Source organism: Struthio camelus, chromosome 3 (genome assembly GCF_040807025.1).
Source record: "Struthio camelus isolate bStrCam1 chromosome 3, bStrCam1.hap1, whole genome shotgun sequence".
Classification (NCBI taxonomy): domain Eukaryota; kingdom Metazoa; phylum Chordata; class Aves; order Struthioniformes; family Struthionidae; genus Struthio; species Struthio camelus.
The window spans coordinates 114,805,193-114,829,029 of NC_090944.1; the positions used below are offsets into that span (position 1 = coordinate 114,805,193).

General features: G+C 44.7%; 1 long non-coding RNA gene across 4 annotated transcripts in view; it reads right to left on the minus strand.

The window, feature by feature from the left end:
- Nucleotides 1–23,837, minus strand: part of LOC104140298 (uncharacterized) — a 71,460-nt gene that overhangs the window by 25,904 nt on the left and 21,719 nt on the right. For 2 of the 4 annotated variants that reach the window (XR_011140429.1, XR_011140427.1), the window contains exons 2-3: nucleotides 17,010–17,105; nucleotides 16,283–16,369 (exon numbers count right to left, since the gene is read on the minus strand). This is a non-coding gene — a long non-coding RNA (uncharacterized lncRNA). Of the gene's footprint in view, nucleotides 1–9,424; nucleotides 12,697–12,777; nucleotides 13,196–16,282; nucleotides 16,370–17,009; nucleotides 17,106–17,416; nucleotides 17,504–23,837 lie in introns of those variants that run through there. The other 2 variants (XR_011140428.1, XR_011140426.1) reach the window with 2 other exon arrangements.

The window sequence follows — 23,837 nt, forward strand, 5'->3', positions numbered from 1 at the left end:
TCTAGCTGAAGCTTGGGACAACTGTTTGTATTTGAATGCTAGAATACAAGGACGCAAAAAGATCACAGGGAAATGCATGTGCAAACTACAAGTAGGGCTATCCTTTTCCAGTTAAAAAGTGTTCACGTAAATATCAGTCTTATAAAGGAGATATAGCACTAATTAAAGTGGAAACAGGAATCTTCTCCCTAGGCATGGATTAATTGGTAGCTTTTTGCCAAGGTGACACAAGTACTGGCTGAGATGAAGCATCCACCTATTTTGCCCTGGTAACCTTGTCAGCTCTGAGACCTCGACCCTGCCAGGGAACTACTTTACATGGGTAATGGAAATCTGACCTTTGGGAATCATTTCCCATCAGCCACCACTAGCCACTAACTGTATCTGACTATATACCAATAGCACAGAATACAGAATGGCTGAGGTTGGAAGATGCCCCTGGAGATCATCTAGTCAAAAAAGTACGGTCAACTACAGCAGGTTGCTCAGGGCCATGCCAGTTGGGTTTTGAATATCTCCAAGGATGGAGATTCCACATCCTCTCTGAGCAGTTTGTTCAAGTGTTTGGCCACCCTCAAATAAAGTGTGGTAAAAGTAAAAAATTTTTTTTCTTATATTTCTCTTTAAATTGAGTTTCCTGTATTTCAGTTTGTGCCTATTGCCTCTTGTCCTACCACTGGGCACTACTGAGAAGAGTTTGACTCTGTCTCCTTTACCTCCCCCATCAGGTATTTACACACATTGATAAGATCTGCCTGAGACTTCTCTTTTCCAGGCTGAACAGTCCCAGCTGTCTCAGCCTTTCCTCATGTGTCAGATACTCCAGTCCCTTAACCATCTTAGTAGCCCTTCGCTGGATTCACTCCAATACGTCCAAGTCTCCCTTGTACTGAGGAGCCCAGAACTGGACCAAGCATTCTGGTGTTGACGGAAGAGAAGGACCACCAACCTCCCTTGACCTACTGGCAACACTTTGCCCAGTGCAGCTAAGGATGTTGTTGGCCTCCTGTGCCGCAGCTGCACATTGCTGACTCATGTTCACCTTGATGTCTATCAGGAACCCTAGGTCTTTCTCCACACAACTGCTCTCCAGTAGCTCAGCCCACAGCTTATACTGGTACATGGGGTTATTTCTCCCCAGGGGCAGGACTTGGCATTTCCGTTGTTAAACTTCATGAGTTTCCCAACAGCCCATTTCTCCAGCTTGTGAAGGTCCCTCTGAACAGCAGCACAAGCATCTTGTTTATCAACCAATCCTGATTTTGCATCATCTCCAAGCTTGCTGAGGGTGCACTCTGTCCCATCATCCAGGTCATTAATGCTAAACAATAGTGGTCACAATATTGACCCCTGGGATACTCCACTTTGACCAGCCTCCAGCTGGGCTTCATGCTACTGATCACAACACTTTGAGTGAAGAAGGTCAGCCAGTTTTCAGTCTACCTCTCTGCCCATTTATCTAGTCCAGACTTCATCAGTTTGTCTGTGAGGATGTCATGGAAGAGAGTGCCAAAAGCCTGGCTAAAGTCAAGATAAATAATAGCCACTCCTCCCCCTTCATCCTCTGAGCTAGTCATCTCATCATAGAAGGCTGTCAGGACAGTTGAGCATGATTTGCGCTTCATAAATCCATGCTGGCTACTGCCAAGCACCTTCTTGTCCTTAATGTGTTTGGAAATGGCTTCCAGGATTGCTTTGTGACCTTCCCAGGGGTCAAGGTGAGACAGACCGGCTTGAAGTTCCCTGGATCCTCCTCCTTGTCCTTCTTGATGACAGGAAAAACATTTGCTTTCTTCCAGTCCTCAGGAACCTCCTCCAACTGCCCTGACCCTTCAAATGTAATCGAGAGTGACCTCACAATGACATCGGTATCAGCCAGCTCCTTGAGCGCTCATCCATGCATCCCATCAGGTCCCACGGACTTGTATTCATCCAGTTTGTTTAAATGTTCCCCACTTTGACCCTTCACTACTAAGGGTAAATATTCCTTGCTCCAGACTTTCCCATGGATTTCATGGACCTGTGTTTCCTGAAGGCTGGTCTGACCCATAAAGACCAAGGTGAAGAATGTGTTAAGTACTTTGGCCTTTTCCATATTCTTTGTTACCAAGTCCCCTGTCCCATTCAGCAGTGAGTCCACAGTTTCACTCGTCTTCCTTTTGCTGCTGATATATACCTGTAGAAGCCTTTCCTGGTGCTCTTCACGTCCCTTGCCAGATTCAACTCCAGATGGGCTTTGGCTTTCCTAACTCTGACCCTTCATGTTTGGGCAACGTCTCTATATTCCTCCTGGGTCACCAGTCCCTTCTTCCACCTCTTGTGCGCTTGCTTTTCATGTTTGAGTTTTGTTGAGAGCTCCTTTTTCATTCATGTGGGCCTACTGCCACCTTTGCTTGATTTCCTACATACTGGGATGGAATATCCGTGTAGAGATGATTCTTGAAAATTAAACAGCTCTCCTGGACCCCTCTTCTCTCCAGAACAGTCGCCCATGGGATTCTTCCAAGCAAGTTTCTGAGCAGGCTAAAGTTTGCTCTCTTGAAGCCCAGGGTTGTAATTTTGCTTTTTGTCTTGTTCCCTCCCCTCAGACTCCACCATCTCATGGTCACTGCAGCCAAGGCTGCCCCCAGCCTTTACAGCCCCAACTACTTCTTCCTTGTCTGTAGGCATCAGGTCCAGCACAGCGCTTCGCCTCATCAGTTCCTTGATCACCTGTGTCAGGAAGTTGTCACCAATGCACCTGAGAAGCCTCCTGGATTGATTCTGCTTTGCTGTGTTCTTTCTCCAGCAGATATTGGGGTGGTTCAAGTCCCCCATGAGGACCAGAGCCTGTGAATGTGAGGCTTCTTCCAGTTGTCTGAAGAATGACTCTACTACTGCTCATCTCCTTCCTCTAGCAGACACCCAGCACAGCTTCAGCAACGTTGGTCTGCCTGCTAATGCTGACCATAAGCTTTTAGCAGGCTCATCATCTATCCGAAGGCAGAGCTCCAGGCATTCCTGCAGCTCTCTCACATAAAGGGTAACTCCTCCTCCTGGTCTTCCCAGCCCGTCCTTCCTACAGATCCTGTATCCATCCATTGCAGAACTTCAGTTATATGAGTTATCCCACCGTGTCTCTGTGATCCCAGTGAGACCACAACCCTGCCACTGCATGCACACCTCTGATTCCTCTTGTTTGTTCCCTGTGCTGCGTGCATCAGTCCTGAGCTTCAGAGATACCCCTAGTTGTACTGATTTCCCAGAAAGGGCATGAGTGCTTTGCCTATAATGCTATCTTCTTGGCACTTCCTTATTTGTGTGCAAATGCTTCAGACGGGCCCCCTTCAGCCCTGTTTTGTTGATTACGAGGTCTCTCTTGTTCACATTACCCTGCACCCTTTTCTATGTCTCTGTCCCACTTCCCACTCCTATTGATGTCATATCTTTTCTATTGTTGTGACTATAGCTTTCCTCAGACAAGATAAAAGCAGAGATGGAAGGATTTTTTGGTCCAAAAACATCATTTTCTCCCCTCAACATTGACCATGTCACTCTCCACTCATTTTCCTTCATCACTTCCCCCTCAGGTTATGCATCTAGACTAAGCTGCAGGTCCTCACGTTTAGAGCTCTTCTCTTGCCTGCGTCTCCAACCATCTTTTTCTAGCATCCCTCCTGTCTGTATTGGCCATGTACCAGACTTGCTGCCTGGTTCCTGCCCTTATCTCCACAAGCGTCTGCCTCTGGTTTCTTTCCCAGTGCTCTTTAGACTCGGGGACAACCTTCCAAGTTGGCCATTCTCTCCTATTTCAAATGCCTCCTTAAAACACACTTCTGCAAGGCTTTTCTGAAATGAGCCTTCCTGCTATTCTAACATTAGCCTGCTACCCTGTGTCCTTATCTACAACCTTATCGTAGGCCAATTCTAAAACACCAGTTTCTGAGATATTAAAGAAATGCTGTTTCCTTAACAGGCAATACAAACTTCTTTTTAAGCTCTCCTTTGCACCTGACCTCACTCACATTTGTCTTTTAACAGCTTATACCCCTTTAACAACAGTGAAGTTATTTCTGGTTTGCACTGTTGTGACTTGTGATCAAAACCAGGCCCATTGCCTATCTCTAGATATAAAAACAATGGCCCACTAAACATTGCACAAGACCTTATTCTTTAATATCTACTGTGAAAGCATGCAATTCTGTTACAAATTATTAAAGCTAAGCTATAGCAGCATCCTAAAGGACTAAGCAGGTCAATTAGGTTGGTCCTTATACCCCAAGAGTGATTACCCACAGCCATCAGCACGCTGTAACTGCTTGTTGAGCAAGTGACTCAGACAGCAATAAGGACTTTTAAGCAGCCAGCAAAAGCACTCAGATTCTTCTGCAGGAGAAGTTTATTATGGAGCTCAGCATCTGTGTCTTGCAGCTGCCAAGTGTCCTCCATGTGTTGTTACAGCTGCTGATTCTGCTTCTGAGGAAGGGGGAGCAGAAGGATGAAAAGAGGCAGCGTCAAGAATGTTCAGTTGCTGTAAAACGGTGCCAGGCAGATATCCACGTTATCTGCGTGCACAAACTAAGCCATCTAAACATGTGAGCTCACGGCTCTTTGCCGGCTAGTCTCACACTACAGGAAAATCATGTGACAAAGCCACTAGACACTTTTCAAACTACTCCAAATACAGGATCTGCTGAAACCCTGAAGTAGCATGCCCAGCTATATCAGTTCTGTGACGTGACATGCTCTGACTTGTGAGGACAAGAAAAGAATCAGGAGGCTTTGGGGAGTGCCAAGCCCAGGGGAAGCAAACTCACCACCTCCCAGGCAAGACACTAAGGTGCTCTGCAGTGTCAGCGAGCCACTGTATTTTTAGGTACTGCCACATCATAATTCCACTTAATTCTACATGAATAATTTTCATATATGGCCTGTTACAGGAGCTCTGCCACTACCTGGTGCACTCAGAGCATGGCTAAATTAGTGGAGGCCAAAACTAGGTCCTTTTGTGTCAGTGGCTGGAGGCGTATGTCATGAGTTCCTCCCAGAGGAATCACGTTGCTGTCCAGCTGTGAATGAACGAATCACTGCTAATTTCAGAACACAAAAGACTGCTAGCATGGCCTTGAGGCAGGGTCTGGTGAACGTTTATACATTGCTAGACCAAAAACTCATCTCAAAGGTATTGTTTTTTTCAATTTGACTGGGCCAAACTTGTATTGATCCATGGTGCCATCAAACACAGGATCAGCTGCAGCATGGCATTGATTCACAAAGCAGAAATCATACTTCACCAACCGGATAGCCTTCTGCAATGAAAAGATTGCCTACGTAGATGAGGGGAAGGCAGTAGATGTTGTCCTCCTTGACTTCACTGAGGCTTTTGGCACTGGCTCCCATAACATCCTCATAGGCAAGCTCAGGAAGCGCGGGCTAGATAAGCAGAGAGTGAGGTGGATCGGGAAAGAAGAAAAAAAAAAGGCCAAGCTCCGAGGGTTGTGATCAGTGGCATAAAGTCTGGCTGGAGGCCAGCAACTAGCAGTGCACCCCAGGGGTCAAGGGTCAATACGAGGTCCAATCCTGTTCAAGTTCTTCATTAATGACCCAAACGATGGAACAGAGTGCCCCTTCAGCAAATTTGCAGAGGATACAAAACTGGAAGGAATGGCTGATGCACCGGATGGTTCTCCACCATTCAGACGGATCTTGACAGCCTGGAGAGATGGGCAAAAGGGAACCTTGTGAAGTTCAACAAAGGGAAGCGCAAAGTCCTGCTCCTGGGGAGGAATAACCCCGTGCACCAGGACAGGCTGAGGGCTGACCTGCTGCAGAGCAGTTCTGCGCAGAAGGCCCCAGGGGTCCTGCAGGACAACAGGTTGTCCATGAGCCAGCAGTGTGCCCTTATGGCCAAGAAGGCCAACGGCCCCTTGCGTTGCATTAGGCAGAGCGCTGCCAGCAGGTCGAGGGAGGTGATCCTCCCGCCCTGCTCAGCCCTGGTGAGGCCACCTCTGGAGTACTGTGTCCAGTGCTGGGCTCCCCCATGCAAGAGAGATGTGGATATACATGGGCATACTGGAACGAGTCCAGCAAAGGGCTCCTAAGATGATGAAGGCGCTGGAGCATCTGTTGTACGAGGAAAGGCTGAGAGAGCTGGGCCTCTTCAGCCTGGAGAAGACGAGGCTCAGGGGGGATCTGATCAATGCATACAAATACCCGACAGAAGGCTGTAAAGAAGACGGAGCCCGACTCTTCTCAAGCAGTGCCCACTGATAGGGCAAGAGGCAACGGGCACAAACTGAAGCACAGGCAGTTCCGTCTGAACGTGAGGAAAAACTTCTTTAGTGTGAGGGTGACTGAGCACTGGAACCGGTTGCCCGGAGAGGTTGTGGAGTCTCCTTCCTTGGAAATAGTCAAAAGCCACCTGGACACAATCCTGGGCAATGTGCTTAGGAGCCCTTTGCTGGACTCGCTCCAGTATGCCCATGTACATCCACAACCCTGCTTGAGTCGGGAGGTTGGACTAGGTGATCTCCAGAGGTCTCCTCCAACCTCAGACATTCTGTGTATTCTGCAATATTGGAGATTGCAGTGCTTCCTCCCTAGTTTTATCACCTTCTTTCAGTAAGTTATTCTCATCTCCGGCCTTTCTTTGGGTCTTTGGGAGCTGTTCTGTAGTCCTACGATTCCCTAGTTTGTCTATCCAGTCAGAGTCTCTGCAATGATGTAATTCCAGATTTTTCCAAAACTGTGGTCTTGCAAGTGCTCTTTCTTTGCAGCTGGCTCAGAGATGCTAGCACACCTGCCTTCTGTGATGGCACTGGAGTATAAAATAGACAGCTGAGCAGCCTCATTGTGCTGCCAGGCACAATGAAGCACAATGTTTTAAAGATAGATAGAGGGTAGAGAATGTAGAAGTGTTGAGCTCTGACATAAGGATATGGTGCTATGGACCACATCATGTGGTTGGCTGGGGGTTGCTAGCTGTGCTGCCCGGGATGCACAGGAGTGCACAGTGCTTTGGGGTGTGCCTTGGGGTCAACATGGTGGCCGGGGTCCTGGGAGAACCTGATGGGTCTCCAAAGGCTAGATGCAGGGATCACCTCTCCTACCAACATCCTTGCAATGCCCTGAAGGGACAGTGTAAACAAGAGCCAGTGAGACTATGCATGTACTGCTAGTGAGGAAAGCTTCAAAGGAAGTACTGTTGGGTATCCAGCAATTTCAGCTCTTTCTTCGTGGCATTGTTAAGTTCACAAAGCAGCACATCTAGAGGAAGGACATAAAGGTACTGTGGAAGCTGTGGGTAAACCAAAGCTGGATAATCTGTGTGTGTGTGTGTGTGTGTGTGTGTGTGTGTAGTCGTCTTAAACATTAGTTATATAAGAAGAAACTTCTTATTTGTCTCTAAAGACTCCAGTCAAGTCGGTATAGTGAGTCTGTGGGGCAAAGGAATTTGTGCATTGCATCAGGCTGTATTGTATTAGGAAATGTTTTAAACAGTGTTTAGTGATTGAAAGTAAGATACAATAGCTTTATGACAAAGAAGCTTATGATGAAGGTCCTTTGTAATAGCTTTTATATTACTGTAAATCATGATGCTTATGGTTTACTTTTTATTAATTCAAATGAAGTGCAAATCAAATGACAGCTGACAGCCTATCAACAGGTTAGTTTAAATAGCTGAATATAATTTTACTTTATATATATATCAGCTTTTAATAGGATTTTTAATTTTAAATAGTGTTGATTTTTTTTATCCATGTAATATGGCTGGAAGGCTGCAAGATGAGAGCAATTTTTAATTCACGCTTGTAAGATATGGGTATTTGGAACCCATTAGAAATTGAGTTTTTGTTCTCCCTTTTAATTTTGATTCTTTCATCAGAGATGCCAAGACTAATGCTGTTATGACAGATGGGGAGAGCTCATAGAGACATTGTACAAAAATTACTGGAGCAATGTGTCATTACCATGTAGTACCTTCAAAATGTCACAATGGAAGTAAAATTTATTGTGGAGCAGGGCGCTGTATGTAGGGACAAGGCTCTGATTCCGCTCCCAGGTAGTGGGCAACATCACATCAGTTTCATTTGCACCATACAAAACAGCAATAGAAGCATGTTACATATTTATTAAAAATCACACAGCTACCCACTGAAAGAGAGAAAACCTGCTCTCACTTGCCACCTACTTAATTCTGAGTGCCATTTACTTACTTCAGTCATTCCAGATTATTTCAACTCTTTTGTATTTTATTTCTAAAAACAATTGAACACAATAGTGCTAATTATGTGAGGGTCATATCATTTATACACTTTGATAACTTGCACACTTTTAGTGGTGGTAATCTATGTTAAGCAGTTACTTCTTTCCGCAAAAGGCACAGGGACGTGGGAAAACCTTTTGGTGTGTAGAAAAGGTCTGAGTAGAAAAAATGAGGTACTCTTATTTAAGAGTGCTTAGGTAAAAATTTGCAGGCTAAAGGAGTTAGCCATCACAGCCAAGTCTAGTAATGACACAGCATAAAAACACGTGCAGAGATTATGCAAGCTGTGTTAAAATACTGCCTTCAGTTTCAAAGTAAGTAAAGTGTCAGAAGTGACACACCTCATTTTAAACAAAATACACTTCCACTCACAAATCAAAAAGTTTCATTTGCTTGCTCTACCTGCTGGTTTTTCATGCACGGAATTTTGTCACGGTTTTGCTGCCAATGTATACTAAAGTGTGTCTCTATGAGAAAGGACTATTTGGGTATATTTGGCTTTCCTGCCGTTCAGACCTGTGTAACTGTGAGTGACCCATAAGAAAATGAATTTCCAGCAGTTGTCAGCATGTTTAAAATGAGCATCAGATCCAGATTAAAAACCACTGAGTTTATTACCCAGAACATGGACAGAAACAGTGCAGGGCTTTGTGATATGCTTCGTCCCAGATCCTGGAACTTCCACCCCCGCTCTTGGGAAGTTCAGGCTCCTTGTCTAGTAGCGCTGGAACGAGAGCCACTGCAACCGATAGCAAAATTAACTCCCAAACTCTGGGCCAGAAAAATACCCATCTATCTTTTTGCTGAAACTGCCTGAAAGGACAAACCGAAGTGATTTGTATGTGGCGGTGCCTGCTTTTCACAAGAAACTGGATGGAAACCACAAACTTGCTTCATGCAGTCCAGCAAGAATCTTTAGATGCATATAGCTGCCAGTTACCACTGGCAATTTAGAGCTAAAAGATTTTGTATCTCATTACGACTCCACTGCTTTTCACTTTCCTCTCCCCCACTGAATGTTACCGTAAAAGCAATGTCACACCTTCCTTAAAAAAGACTGAGGTACCTGAAAAATTCAGCTTTGGTAGGTCACAACCTCCACATCCAGACCTCAAGTCACTACTGTTGGTTAGGCAATCTGTAACGTGCAAAAACATCTTACCTGCTGAAAAGGATATAGGAGAGGAAGCAAAAATGGAAGAAAAAGGAGATCACCATGTCAGAAATACAGTCCAATAACTCTTATTTGATATTTATGGCTGCTGAAGAAAAAAAGAGTGAAAGAATGCCAATGTTGACATTAAAAATGAAATAGTAAATAAATAGTACAGTCATCAGGTCTTCTGAAAACAAACTAACCATCTGGAAGGATCAGGGACTTTTCTCCACATCAGCTGGTGCAAAGGAGCCCAAATTTGTCCGTAAGAGATTTATCCTTCCAATCTCTTTCCCCCACAGACTTCTGTTATGATAATGACAACTCCAGAACAATAGTGCATCAAGATATTTTAATGACTGGGGAATAAATTCAGTGATAGGTGCCCAGTCAAAAATTGTGTGCAGGCACTATGAAGATTACACTGTTAAACTGTGAAGGGCCCAATCTTTCATGGAACTGAAAGCTTTCTGAAAGCTGCAATGTTTACGTTCGTAGTGAAAACACATAGTGCTACCGAGAGTGAGACCTCAAATATTCCTGATGTGGTTGGTCACTTGAGATAAAATAAAAAAGGTAACTGCTTCCTTATTATTCAGAAACTTTACATTCTTTATTCTAGACACCAGAGAAGCTGTTTAGAGATAAGCTCTTGGGCTCTGCCTGCTGTTGAAAGGCATACACATACCCTTGCATATCTGCATCATATTATTTGGTCATGGGAGAAAATGACCCCTCTTTGGAAATCTATTCTGCTGTCAAATCAGCCCCTTTATCTAGTTTCATACCATTAGCTGAGAAGACAAGGATCCCCCTATCAACCCAATTTGGTGTAAACTGATCTGGCTTTCATCAGAAAATTTTTTAGAACTCAGAAGAGACCCAAAACCTGGATCTTTGGGGACTTTCCAATTGAGTTCCAAGAAACCTCACTTGGCAAAACACTAGGTGGGGGAATGCATTCAAATGCGCAGAAATGTCTCCATAAGTGAAACGATGCCATGAATGGTGGCTGCAAAATGAGTGGCCTGGACTGCACACACTAGACAGCATGATTACAACTTTTTGTTCTGGACTTAAAACCTACCTCCCAGCCCTATCATGATTTTTTGGCTAGGGCAATAAAAAGAGGTGTTAGGACGTTAATATTTACTTACCTGACCCTCCAAAATATTAATATCCGTAGGAAGAGACAACACGCTAAATATACAATTTTCTCTGAATGAGCTTTATTCTTGAATTAATTAAAAGCAAAACTTAGTGTTGCCTCAAATGTAGCTGGTGAATTGTTGCAGCTTCATTGCCTAGATTCCAGTCCCAGGTTTAAACAGCATCTTCCTCCAGGAGCTGCCCTGGAGAAGTCAGTGGCACTACTTGTGCAGCAAGTCATTACTAACCACAAGTAAAGGTACAAGGCTCTGGCCTTGCGCCACAGGAACTGATGACATGTGAAAGGTTTGCGCTTCAGTTTTACATGACGATACAAGGGACATAGAGATGTGGGGATAGACCTTCTTTATCTGTCTGTCTTTACCTGTCTTTATCTGTCTAGGTATTTAAACTGTGTCTATCACCCCGGCATTTCTTTGTGCTGAGAGAGCACCTGTAGGAAACATTCCCAATTGTTCTTCAAGTGATGTGGTCGGGGCTGATTATCCTAGATGAGACCTCTGGAAGAGCTTCACCTCAGTTCATTTGTAGAGGAGGGACTGAGGGGAGCAGAGGAATGGGGATAAGAGTAAAATGCAGTCCTGTGGTAGCAGCTAGCGCAGCCTCTCAGCTCCAGCAGTCCCTAAAAGGAGACGTACTCTTTAGCCCTCTGGACCCTCCAATGGAGCTGTCTTGCCTGGAGAGCTAAAAACAGCATCCTCTTAGGAATCCTATTTAAGGGAGTTTTCCCTGGGCACACGGTGCAGCCTTTCCTTGCGCACTTTGGCGCATACCAGGAAAGGCTGTACCCCTTTCCCCCTGAGACATCCACTCCCTTGTCACACCCAGGCAGGACTGCCCCAGACTTAAGGAGGCTCGTGGAGCTCATCTGACAGGGGGACTTGGCCCCTCACTGCCAAAAGTCAGGATGGATCCAAGCAGAAAGAATTTCCATGCATGCGTGCTCAGGGCACACATGGCCCTGGTGCACTGGAGCTGCCTGATTTGTTATTATTTCAACCATGCTGCTAGTATGAAATCCTGATTTTTCACAATAAGAAAGAAATTTGACAATGCGAGTTTTACATCAGCTTAAGGTTTGAACCTCTCAACCTTGACAGAGTTTCCGTAACATCTGATTTTTATGGGTACCTGAAGAGTCCTTCTGGAATATTAATGTTCTCTGGTTCTTTAGGTGTATATTGCAGGTATAACAAACATATTTTTATTGGTATTTGATGGCTGCTTCGTTTGCCAAGTACTCACATCAAATTTATGGAGGACTATTTCTGCGCAATATAAATGTGGGAAATCCCGTTTGTTGAGAAATGGTATTAATCTTGTTAGTGCCTGGATCCCCATGCCCTTATACTGACAAGACATACCGCTTCAAGGTCTACAACCAACTCCCAAAAATACATTATCTTCTGACAGATTTCATGCCTCAGTGGAGATGGGATATCCTCATTCCTTAAAGATTCACTATCACCATGTCGGGATGTTTGAAGAAAAGAATCTGTTAACGTCAAATGTTCTGCTGCTGGTTTGTCTCCAACACCATCTTGTCTTTCCCTTCCCCCATATATTCCCTACACCTTTACTTGTTTAGGACTAGATGTGCAGAAAGAGAGATGCAGGAACTGTGTAATCCAGGGCATCAATACAACTTACAGGAATAGCAGAACAGATGATAGTGAAGGTGAGGATCAAATCTAGGTGTTGCTTAATATCTATATGAATGTATTCCCAGATTATGAGCAATAAGCACCTTCGATAACCTCCATCAGTCACAGCCAGCTCTGCATTCTGCTATCCAAAATCACACATTACAAAAAAGGAGGGTGGTACTTGGCCTCCACATGGACATCCCACCTCCCTATGTAGCCATGACAGACACTCCACAGGAAAAAATGGACTTAGCCCACCCCCACCTATTGTTCATCCTCTTGCCTTGCAACATAGAGGTGTTTAATCTGCAGTGAGGGAGATGCAGGCAAGATACAGGTCCATGGCCACCTTATCTGGATGCTGGACATGATCCTTTCCTTGTGGCACAGACTATTCCAAAGAGGATGGCGGATGTTATTGCTAGGCCACTCTCCATCATCTTGGAAAGGTCCTGGAGATCAGGAGAGGTGCCTGAGGACTGGAAGAAAGCCAGTGTCACCCCAGTCTTCAAAAAGGGCAAGAAGGAGGAGCCAGGAAACTACAGGCCTGTCAGCCTCACCTCCATCCCGGGAAAGGTGATGGAACAGCTCATCCTGGAGGTCATCACTAAGCATCTGGAGGACAAGAAGGTGATCAGGAATAGTCAGCATGGATTCACCAAAGGGAAATCATGCTTGACCAATCTGATAGCCTTCTATGACAGAATGACTGGCTGGGTAGATGAGGGCAGAGCAGTGGATGTTGTCTTCCTGGATTTCAGCAAGGCTTTTGACACTGTCTCCCATCACATCCTTGTAGGTAAGCTCAGGAAGTGTGGGCTAGATGAGTGGACGGTGAGGTGGATTGAGAACTGGCTGGATGGCCGAGCTCAGAGGGTTGTGGTGAATGGCGCAGAGTCAAGTTGGAGGCCTGTACCTAGCGGTGTCCCCCAGGGGTGAGTACTGGGTCCAGTCTTGTTCAATGTATTCATCGATGACCTGGAGGAAGGGACAGAGTGCACCCTCAGCAAGTTTGCTGATGATACTAAACTGGGGGGAGAGGCTAACACACCAGAAGACTGTGCTGCCATTCAGAGGGACCTGGACAGGCTGGAGAGCTGGGCGGAGAGGAACCTTATGAAGTTCAACAAAGGCAAGTGCAGGGTCCTGCACCTAGGAAGGAATAACCCCATGCAGCAGTACAGGCTGGGGGTTGACCTGCTGGAAAGTAGCTCTGCCGAGAAGGACCTGGGAGTGCTGGTGGACAACAAGTTAAACATGAGGCAGCAATGTGCCCTTGTGGCCAAGAAGGCCAATAGGATCCTGGGGTGCATTAGGCAGAGTGTTGCCAGCAGGTCGAGGGAGGTGATCCTGCCCCTCTCCTCAGCCCTGGGGAGGCCTCACTTGCAGTACTGTGTCCAGTTCTGGGCTCCCCAGGACAAGAGAGACATGGCACTCCTGGAGAGAGTCCAGCGGAGGGCTACCAAGATGATTAGAGGGCTGGAGCACCTCTCCTATGAAGAAAGACTGCGAGAGCTGGGCCTGTTCAGTCTGGAGAAGAGAAGACTGAGAGGTGATCTGATCAACGTGTATAAGTATCTGAAGGGGAAGTGTCAAGAGGATGAGGCCAGCCTCTTCTCCGTGGTGCCCAGCAACAGGACAAGAGGCAATGGGCAGAAGCTGAACCACAGGAAGTTCCACCTAAACCTGAGAAGAAACTTCTTCACTGTGAGGGTGACAGAGCATTGGAACAGGTTGCCCAGAGGGGTAGTGGAGTCTCCTTTGCTGGAGATATTCAAAACCCGTCTGGATGCGATCCTGGGCAATATGCTCTAGAGGAGCCTGCTTGAGCAGGGAGGTTGGACTAGATGATCTCCAGAGGTCCCTTCCAACCTAAACGATTCTGTGATTCTGTGATCATCTCCATTCCCAAGTGACATGCCCAATGTCTGGTACAAAAGAGGCATATTGCATCACATAACATCACTTCTTCAGTGTATGTTCATTTGGTCTTATGTTTGTAAGCTTATATTACCAGCACATTCTGATTATCCTAGGTATGTTGACTATGTAAGGACACCCTGTGCATAAAAGCATAGTCTTTTTTACTATTATTACTTCCTTGACTCTTTGCATCACCTGTCTCCATGAACATAGGCCCTTTGGGATCCAGCTGAATCTCCCTTAGTCTATCTCTAGTCATCCCTCCTTCATTCTCGCTTTGTCTCTCGTGTTATAACACAGACCTAGCTCCACAGATATGACTACCAAATGCGTGGTGGGTTCATGCCAGCTCCACTGCATATGGCAGGCAGAGAATAAGCAAGAAGAGCAAATGAACTAACGGTTAAAATAAATAACCTAAAAAGTTCCCACACTTCTGCACCTAGAATATTCTGCAAAGATTGCTCCTCTTAGGACTTCATTGACTTGAATTTGGAACTTGGGAAAAATCTAAGTCTGACTGAGACCTGCCAATAGAGTGACTCCAAAAGCGTCAGGGCTACCATATCCTGTGTCGGAGCCAGTGTGATGAGCCACCCATGCATATGCCACCCTGACATGTTTCTAAGCCATGGATTCGCTGCCCATGCACAGGTTACCTCTATAGCACCTGCACAATAAGTTTGAGGACTCCAGGAATGCCCAGTGACCTTTCCTGTGGTATCTCCAGAAATCTGGTAGCTCATCACACAAAACAGCTAGGCAGTAGACTATACTTACAAGCGCTGCCTTGTTACTAAAACCTGTTGGCCAGCAGATCATGCCTGATCACCTTTGCTAAAAAAATGCTCTATTTATAAATTTATAAACCAGATCTCCACTAGTGAAAATCATCAGAAATTGTCAGGGGTTTGTTGATAAATCTCTTCTGTTTTACACCATTTAATGATTGGCCCCTAGCAGCACAAGGGAAACAGCATCCATTTCTGGAAAGGATATTGCTGCTGAACACAGAGCTCTGGAGGGAATTGCTCTTAACAATGAAAGTGTATCTCTCTCTTCAGACCAGTGCAATCCTGATCCACCCTGGTAAGTAGGCCAATTTGCGCCAAATATGAGGATGTTTTTTTCTCTCCTGTGCTGAGGCCACCCACCCACTATGCACAGGACATTGGATAGCAACTATAATGCATTTTAATCTCAACTGATGGACAAAATAATGTACATTCTTGTTATCAGTCTTCTTAGGACTGGATAGGATATGATTTCCTCAGGACCCCTTCTGCGTACTAAATTATATGGACTATCTCCAAGGAGCAATGACGACTCAGTAAGCTGAGTTGGGCTGCTGGGTTGCAAGCTGGATTACCTTTGTCTCTGAGCCACATACTGCTCTCACTAACTCTGTGGTGGTGTTGACAGACTCCAGAAATAGCCATGTCCAGTGTTTTCTTACTAGAAGTCAGGCTTGGGGCCTATTAGTGGGGGAGGCGAATTAAAAATTAAAAAAGGGAGCAGTTCGGAGGGGTCCTGTCCTTCTCAACTCACAGTCGCCAAAGATGATATTGAACCAGACCCAGCAGTTAGCACATAGGAAATGTCTTGAGTGATCTCCTTTAAAGCTGGAACCTGGGAGTGTCTGACACCTTTCGTGCTTTCAGCCTTTCTAAGATTCTTCCCCACATTCCTTCACCACTAAATGAATGGTAGGACTTCCTGAATGTTTTTTTCCACTCTTTCTTACAGTTTTGATTTAATTTTAATGCAAGGGCACCAATCCTAGTTTATGTCATAATAGATGGACAACAATAGTGCAATTTAACAAAAATAAAATGCTAAACAGTGCTACATGTTGACGGAGGCATGATGGATAAAATTTGTAGTGTTTGGATGGTTTATATCTTCAAAGAAGAGCTGGCAAGTATACAAAGTAACAAATGTATTTAAGAATCTATGCCATTCAAATGATACTACCACATGTCTGCTTGGGATTTTTCCCATCTAAATGTGGGAATATGGGCACAGATTCACTTGCATACGGTGTTCTTCTAACATAAAGTGTCTGCGTCTCAGAGGGTGTGTCAGCGGTACCCGATGTCATCAGAAACACATTGCAAAGGAAGATAGCTGTATTAAGGGTACCTTATGTGTGTCAGGCACTCTTTCTTTATTTCCTGGAAGAAGGAGGGCATCATGCTCAAAGCATTCTCACTGGAAATTTATATCAGCCTGAAAAAGAGAAACATGTATCATTTACATTTCAAGGCATTACAAGTCCCTATCCTAGCTGAAGTCGTCGGCAATTAAGGTATTAAAGGGACCAGATTCTGATGTGAGTTGCAATGATGTAAAACCCACTAAATCTGGTCATTTTGACTGAATTATTGTGCATTTACATCAGTTTCACTGAGATGGAAGCTGGCTCAGAGTCTTTACATAATCTATATATTTTGTGCCTTTTTCTCCCTTTATTTGTCACAATAAGCCACCTCCTTTGCTGATTATTTTTCATTTGTGGAATGTATTCATATTCTCAGAGTCCATCTGCTAAAAGTATCCTATTTAAAAGACTATGGCATCATTAGCTACCCTTCCTCGCTATAAAGAAAGGAGCAGTTCCCATATTTTTACCCAGTTCAGTGGCTCAGTGGATGCACTAATCTTGCTGAACACTTCAGTTTAGATGGTATATCAATGAGGCATTCAAACAGAGCAGTTTATACACAAAAATTCTGTCTGCTTTGTAAAAGATTATCCTTTTATAAACACTCTGCGGAAAACATAAAAGCAAATAGGGGACAGCACATAGGACAGGAAAGATGTTAGCAGGGAGATTAATACTGAATGGGTCGAAATGAATGGTGCTTACCAAAACGAGGTCCAGATACTTTGGCTGCAGTGAAACATAAATAATGGGAATGACACATCGTTTATTCGGGATAATGAGTTGATCCGAAGTAGGGGCCTAGAACAAGAGATTAAAGATTAAATATCCATCTCCTGATGAATATCAGTAGCAAACTTTAACCTTTTCCTTCCAAAAGCACAATTTCTTTGAACAATCATGTCAGCACAACAGAGTGAAGAAATGAGCTACAGCAAACTTAAATCACATTCTTATCTTATCCTGTAGGAAAATACTGCTTCATATTTTAAGACAGAGAATTGTATTTTTATTTCCAGGCTTGTAGCTCTTTCAGAATAATTATAGAGAACACAAAGATTTTGTTTGATGTTTTGTATTATAAAAATCTAGCTTTAGCTTTTATTGCTTACATTTTAGTTATCGGCCATAACTGAAGAAAGAACATATCCATCCTGAATACGCACTTGGGTTGAAAGATAATGACGAAAAGCAGCCTGCTGGAAAAGCACAGCATACCACATGCCGAATTAGAGTCTTGAACGCAAGGAGGGCTTGGAAGATGTCACAAGCTTCGTATCAGGAAGGACTGGAACTGGAGCGAAGCGGGGAAAGGCACGGACTACTGGGGATAGGAAGCTGCCTGTACTGCAGTGCTGGCAACCCGTCCAGGCTGGTCAATTAGTGGTCCTTCTAGCTCAAGATGCTGTACTGCAACTGAGGCAGAAGACACAGGACAAGTGGGAATCTGGATAGCTGTGGCTTGCCCAGAGCTTGGAACAGAGCAGCTGCTGAATGCATTCAGCCAGCCAAGACCAGCATTGTGGTTTTGTTGCTGATGGCTGCCTCCTGAAAGAGGGATAAAACGGGGGAAGGGGGAGGAAGGAGAAGGGGGGCGAGACTTTCAAATGACATTTAGAAAACAACCAGGCTAGGAGGCAAGAGTGAGTTCAGCTTGCTTTCACCTGCTCTGTGGAAAGGGGTTCACAAGTGAGATGAGTTTGTGGTTTCATTCTGCTCTCTAGGGAATGTTTTGTCCTGGTGCCAAACCAGCATGCATGTACAGTTGGCAGTTTCTCCGCAAAAGAAGCCCAGATCTAGGAGCTGTGGAAAAGTATCCATTTTTACTTGGTAAATATTTGCATGCAAAACCAGATATTCCCATAGGTTTTTGTGAGGCTCTGTGAATTTGTTAAAAGGAAGGATTTTTTATTTGTGCTGCTGGAGTGTGCATGCAATGACATACAGTTCCAGTGAGGACATGATCCTGCAAAGTGTATGAGCTCACTGAAAAGGTATCCTGAAGGAGACCAAATACCTTTCAGAAGGCAGGCCCTACATTTTGCAAAATTTGCAAGTTGGAAAAAAAAAATTACCATTCCATACCCTCCTTCGACAGGATTTTCCAGGAGCAAAAAAATCACTTTACTTTTCCCATTTTTTCTTACCTTCTGTAGTCTTTCCCTCCTACCTTCTGGTATCCCTCCTATGTCAGGGGTTATGCTGGACCTAATACTCCATTTTCCATCTCTTCTTAAGTCAGAGACTTGAGTTCTCTCAGGCCTCATTCTTCCTGAGCTGTCCTGTAACAGCCTTTCTACTGTCCTCATCCTAAAACCTCCTGAAGACCAATTGCTCCTACATCTGATACTGTATCATCTGTAATACACTGAGAAAAGGTTCACAAGTTTCAGGAAGGCCAAACAAATGCAGTTAAAGGAGGAGGACCTGGGGTGCTGGAATAGTAGAGGATGCAAAGCTGACAGGTCATTAATAAGGGTGTGAAAAAAAGAATTTAGGCTGGTATCATCTCGGTCAGCCAGGACCAGGCTCTCCCATATCTACTAAGCTTAGGCAGATCCACTCTGGTGAGTGGGTCAAATTTTCCACTGAGACTACTCCTAAAGGAAGGGGAGGGCCAGCTCACTTGGTGCAGAAGCAGCAGTCTCTCCTCCAGGGACCCGAAGGGCTACTCACTGGAGACGTAGAGCACCGTGCTTTGCTCAGCTGCTTTGCCCATTTTCAGCACCTTGCACTGATTTCCAGCCAGACAGGCTTTTATCCTTGAGATAGGAGCAGCGACTTTCCTTTTATTAAGAATGAAGCAGCCATTTTCAAACATTATCACAGTTCTGACAATATATATTACAAGCAACAGGGCGGTGATGGGATGCCAGGACTCTATTATTGACCAATGCATGATGTGAGGAAATCGCATGCAACCACTCTACGTCGCAGTTTGCTTTGAAACGGGGACAGACCTGCTGTAGCTGTCTCATCGAGGGCTGACAAAGTTCAAGGAGCGAGTGGCAGGAACCCCACTGCCATGCCCCTCGTTTCAAAAGGCCAAGAGGCTCCTTATGCAGCAAAAGATGCTCACTATAAGGTTTGTTGGGGGATTTGAGGGTTTTCCTACAAGGAAAACCTCAGGGAGCTCCCAGAGAGGGGCAGCAAGGAGGAATATGGCCAGTGAGCGCCATAGTGGGCACGTGGCCCCGGTGCCATGGCCACCCACCTGACCAGGGACATGCGTGGCCCCTCTTATGGCCGGACAGCACTTTTATAGGCAAAAGGTTCGCTTCCGCTGCAAATTCCCTGTCTGCCATTGCTACTCTCTGCAAAATTGATTTATTAGTGACCACCAACATACGTTCAATCTGATGTGGCACCAAGCTCTTGTAATTTAAAAGTATTTTCTCAGAAGCAACTATGACTATGTTTAAAATTAACGCTTAATAACACGAAGACGGTGATCAGAGCAGAACAAGGCAGAGGAAAGACTGTTCTGGGAATATTTGCCTGAATCCAGCTGACAGAACTGAACTGTTTAGGGCTGCTTTCAGTATGCTCTTGTGAGCTGCAATCACAGTAGTTTTAATTCACAGAAAAATATCAGCTTGAACACCTGGGTATTTATAGGAATCGGGGTTTGGGTTGTAAAATTAGACGGGTGACTCACTATGTAAAATGTTCTCTCAGGGAAACGCAGCAGTGCTATGCTACTTTGTGAAGCTGTGCTAGGAGGAACTACACCTCAGTATGGATGTTCACAGCTTGACTTGTATAAAGGAACTAACTTCTAAAACATCTGTAAATAAATCTGTACAAATAGACACAAGTTTTCTTAGGAAATGGCCAAAGCAACAACATTCAGCAAGTGGTTTATCAGTTAAAAGTTCCTCTTTCCACTTTACCACAGGCCAGAGAAAGAAGTTGAAAGGTAATTCAACGTGCCTTTAACCACCTAACCGCTACGTGAGCCTCCACTCCTGTGTAACTGCCACTACATGCCTCAGAGGATAGGAGTATACTTTTGTGGTAAACTCACAGATAAAATCTTGCCTTTCAGACACTGCCAGCTCATTAGCAGCTGGCCTGTTGCATCTGGTCTTACCTGTGTTAGCTGGGAGCAGCCTCCTGAAAACTGGTGTCACTTACACTAGTCTTATACAGGTACGATTCCCGTAATTTCGGTGACCCTACTCACCATATGTGAAAACTAAGTGTAAAGGGAAGAAAATTATATTGTTACAGGCTTAATGCTTCTCTCAGATACTTTAGGAAAAAGCCACATAGAAGAGCTACTTACTTTACGATAGGTAGTATGGACTTAAAAGAGACCTACAGACAGCAACGACTGTAAACCAGAGAGTGCCCTATAAGGTGTAACCATACCTTTTTACATTTGAAATAAGGCAAGTGGAGGCAGCAGGAAGTTCAGTGACTCTCCAAGGTCTCCCAGGGGTTTTCTGGAAGAACCAAGAGCAGAACCGCAGTAGCCTGCACAGGGGCTGAGGCTCATCTCTACCAGCTGTGGACATCTACATTAATGCTACGTGCCCTAGGTTTTCTTCATAATCCATGGACAGAAATTGGCAATTGTCAAGTAAGATTCACCTCATCCTAAAGTAGCCTTCTAAAATGACAGAAGAATTCCACCAAAAAATGCCTCTCTACCTATGAACTTTGAAGAGAGCTAAGAACTATTAGCTCATTTAGTTAGTTGAATCTCACCCTTATGATATTTATTATTACTATTTTATTATTAACATTATAAGGTGATGTAAGTATTGATATTGAAGCTTTTTTTTCCCTAGTGTTCCTGATTTGCCAGATCCTCATGGTTTCTGACTCCATTCATCGTTTCATTTTGATTATATAGGGTAAGTCTTTTAGGAAGTGAAAGTGTTCTTACAGTGCCTATATGAGTTTACTAGATGCATGTTGCTTATTTACCAGCCAAACTGGCTTGAATTGGGCAAAATGGTCAGAAATGTCATTTTCTTCCATCATAGGGTGGGAAGTTTAGAGTTTGTTGTAGACCTTTGAGTCTATCCGGATATTGAATCTGAACCAAAGTGCTACCCTGAGCAGTCATGGAATATGGGAACATTAAGACCTGTATCTGAAATCTGGATTTAGATCCACTAACTAGTGGCTGTAGACAGAGGTGTATCAGAAAACCTTACCTAGACTATTCTAGGACAGAAATGGCCTATCATCACCCGGTCCAGGTCAGTGAATAGGATTTTTAAGTGAGTCTTGTGCCAACCTGACTCTGGGGCAGCTAGCCAGGTGCTGAGGTGCAGCGTAGGGTCTGTCAGTCAGCGGCCAGAGCGTGTGGGGCTGTACAGGCAAGCTGGCCCTGCTCCTGCCCCTTGGGGGACAAGGGTGCCAAAGCAATACTCTGCATTCTCTGCAATTCTCTTCACATTAGAGGAACCTTCCAGAGGCCCTACTTAGGGCTGCTGGGGGCCAGAAGAGCAGCATAAAACTGCTTGAGTAGGGTTGGCAACGCACTCCCATACTCTCTTGTACTCTTCCACAAACCAGCTACACCTCTCAAATGAATACATACTGGGCAAAGCTCAGAAAAGCATCTTTCTGGAGATTATTTCCATCTGCACATCACAAAGGATATATTGATTTAGCTTTACTCCTGAGATCAGAGTGGAAACACTGTATAGCCAGGAAGCAGACACATATGCTGCTTATCAAAGCTATACATGCAGAACAAAAGATACCGATGTGGAGACCAATCAGCTATATTTGAACCAGCACACGACTTGATCTATAATTCTCTAAAACAAAGGAAAAGGAAGTGCTGAATTCTACTGTTCCTCGGCTGTGCAAACGGCATATCATGACTGCACTGATCTCGGCTGAACTTGCAGATATGAGTAATCCAAGCAGGTGATAATTGCTGTAGCTGTCATGGATTCCCCTGCCCCCCAAACTCATTTATTTGATTTATTTATTTACATTCCTTGGAGCTGCATAGAAATGTGATAATTGATGCAATGGGAAAGGACATCCCAGGATAGGTACAAAAGGGTGAAGTTGCATCTTGGAACAGAGATGAGCACCAAGTGGGACACGTCACTATAGCAAGGCTGTATTCTCCCTGCAAGGCTCTTTCACCTGTCTGCAAGGAGGATGAGTTAACTATTCCCCCAAATTCACGGCATTTCGGTTTATAGATGGAGACATAATTAATTAAGCTAAAAAATTACAAAGTAAGAAGGTCAGTTAGCTAGATCACAAGGTGCCACTGCATTCTGGCAATGTACTAACCTTAGACTGGTCTGGACTTTCAATATAACGAATATTATATGACATTCCTCCCCATTCGTGGAGGCTGACTCAATTCTCTTGTGCCATTAATCCTTGCTGTTACTAGGATAACACAGAAGAGAGAACATAACTAGAGGAAGATAAGCATATACAGGGTAACCCTTGGGCTTGACCCAGAGCTTTTTCTGTTTTTTTGTAGTTTTGCAGTTCACCATAAGTCAGGTCATGATCAGTAAAAATGTCTCAAGAGGTGAGATTTAAGATATTGCCATGTCTTTTCTTTTCTTGCCTCTAGTCACTTGTACCGCTCCTGCGGCTCAAGACTACCACCCGCACCACTGAGTCGGCAGCACACAGCATGTGAGCACTCCTCAGCCACTTCAGTGAAAAATCCTTGAATTGAGTTTAAATGGCTGCCGAAAGAGTTAAACTAAACTGCCTTTGCTCTGGAGCCCTTGCATTGAAGCCATTAGGCAATGTAGCCTGCTGCTGTTGTATGCAGCTCCACAGCAGATGAGGTTTCAGAATAGACCAGGACTGAATCTGCATTGTTGGATGACAAGGGGTGGGAATATTTTTGCAGAGTAATCACAACTCAACTTCTTTCCCTAGGCAGAGAAGCTTCATCCACGTGTGATTTGAACAGGAGGTCAATCAGCCCATTCGTGACAAGACAGAGGCCAAGAATCACTGGCTCTGACAAAAAAGGTTGCGAAGTGCCTAGAGAACAAAGGTGGCATTGCCATCCAAGGCACTCTTGTGTCTCCTTTAAGTCTCACATCCAGTTTAAATCAGAGAAGCATCAGAAAGAAATCTTTGGTGGCTGCAAAAGACAGCACCCTTCGAGTAAATGATTGATCACCCAGCAGTGCTCAGGTGAAGAAACAAACAGAACCACTCCAAAGCACGCAGCCAGCTTCTACACCCAAACTAGTACTACTTGCAAGTCAACGACAGCTGAATTCAGGCACAGCGTATCACCAGCTCACAGGGAGAGAGCTGACTGTGGATGCTAGACCTCAAGACTTCCATCAAATCCAGGTACGGACTGAACTAATCTGGGAGAAAGGGGTCAGTGAAGGCCAAACCCACTGATGTCTCCTCCACACTGGCTTTTCTTTACCTGCAGTAACTGGTCCAAGGCATTTCCACAAGCAAGCATGCAAGCATGTCTCTAGCAAGACAGCGCTCATCATGAGTAAGGGCTGCAGAACCAGGCATGAAAAATGGCATAACCGCTTTTCCCTGGAAAATTCCACC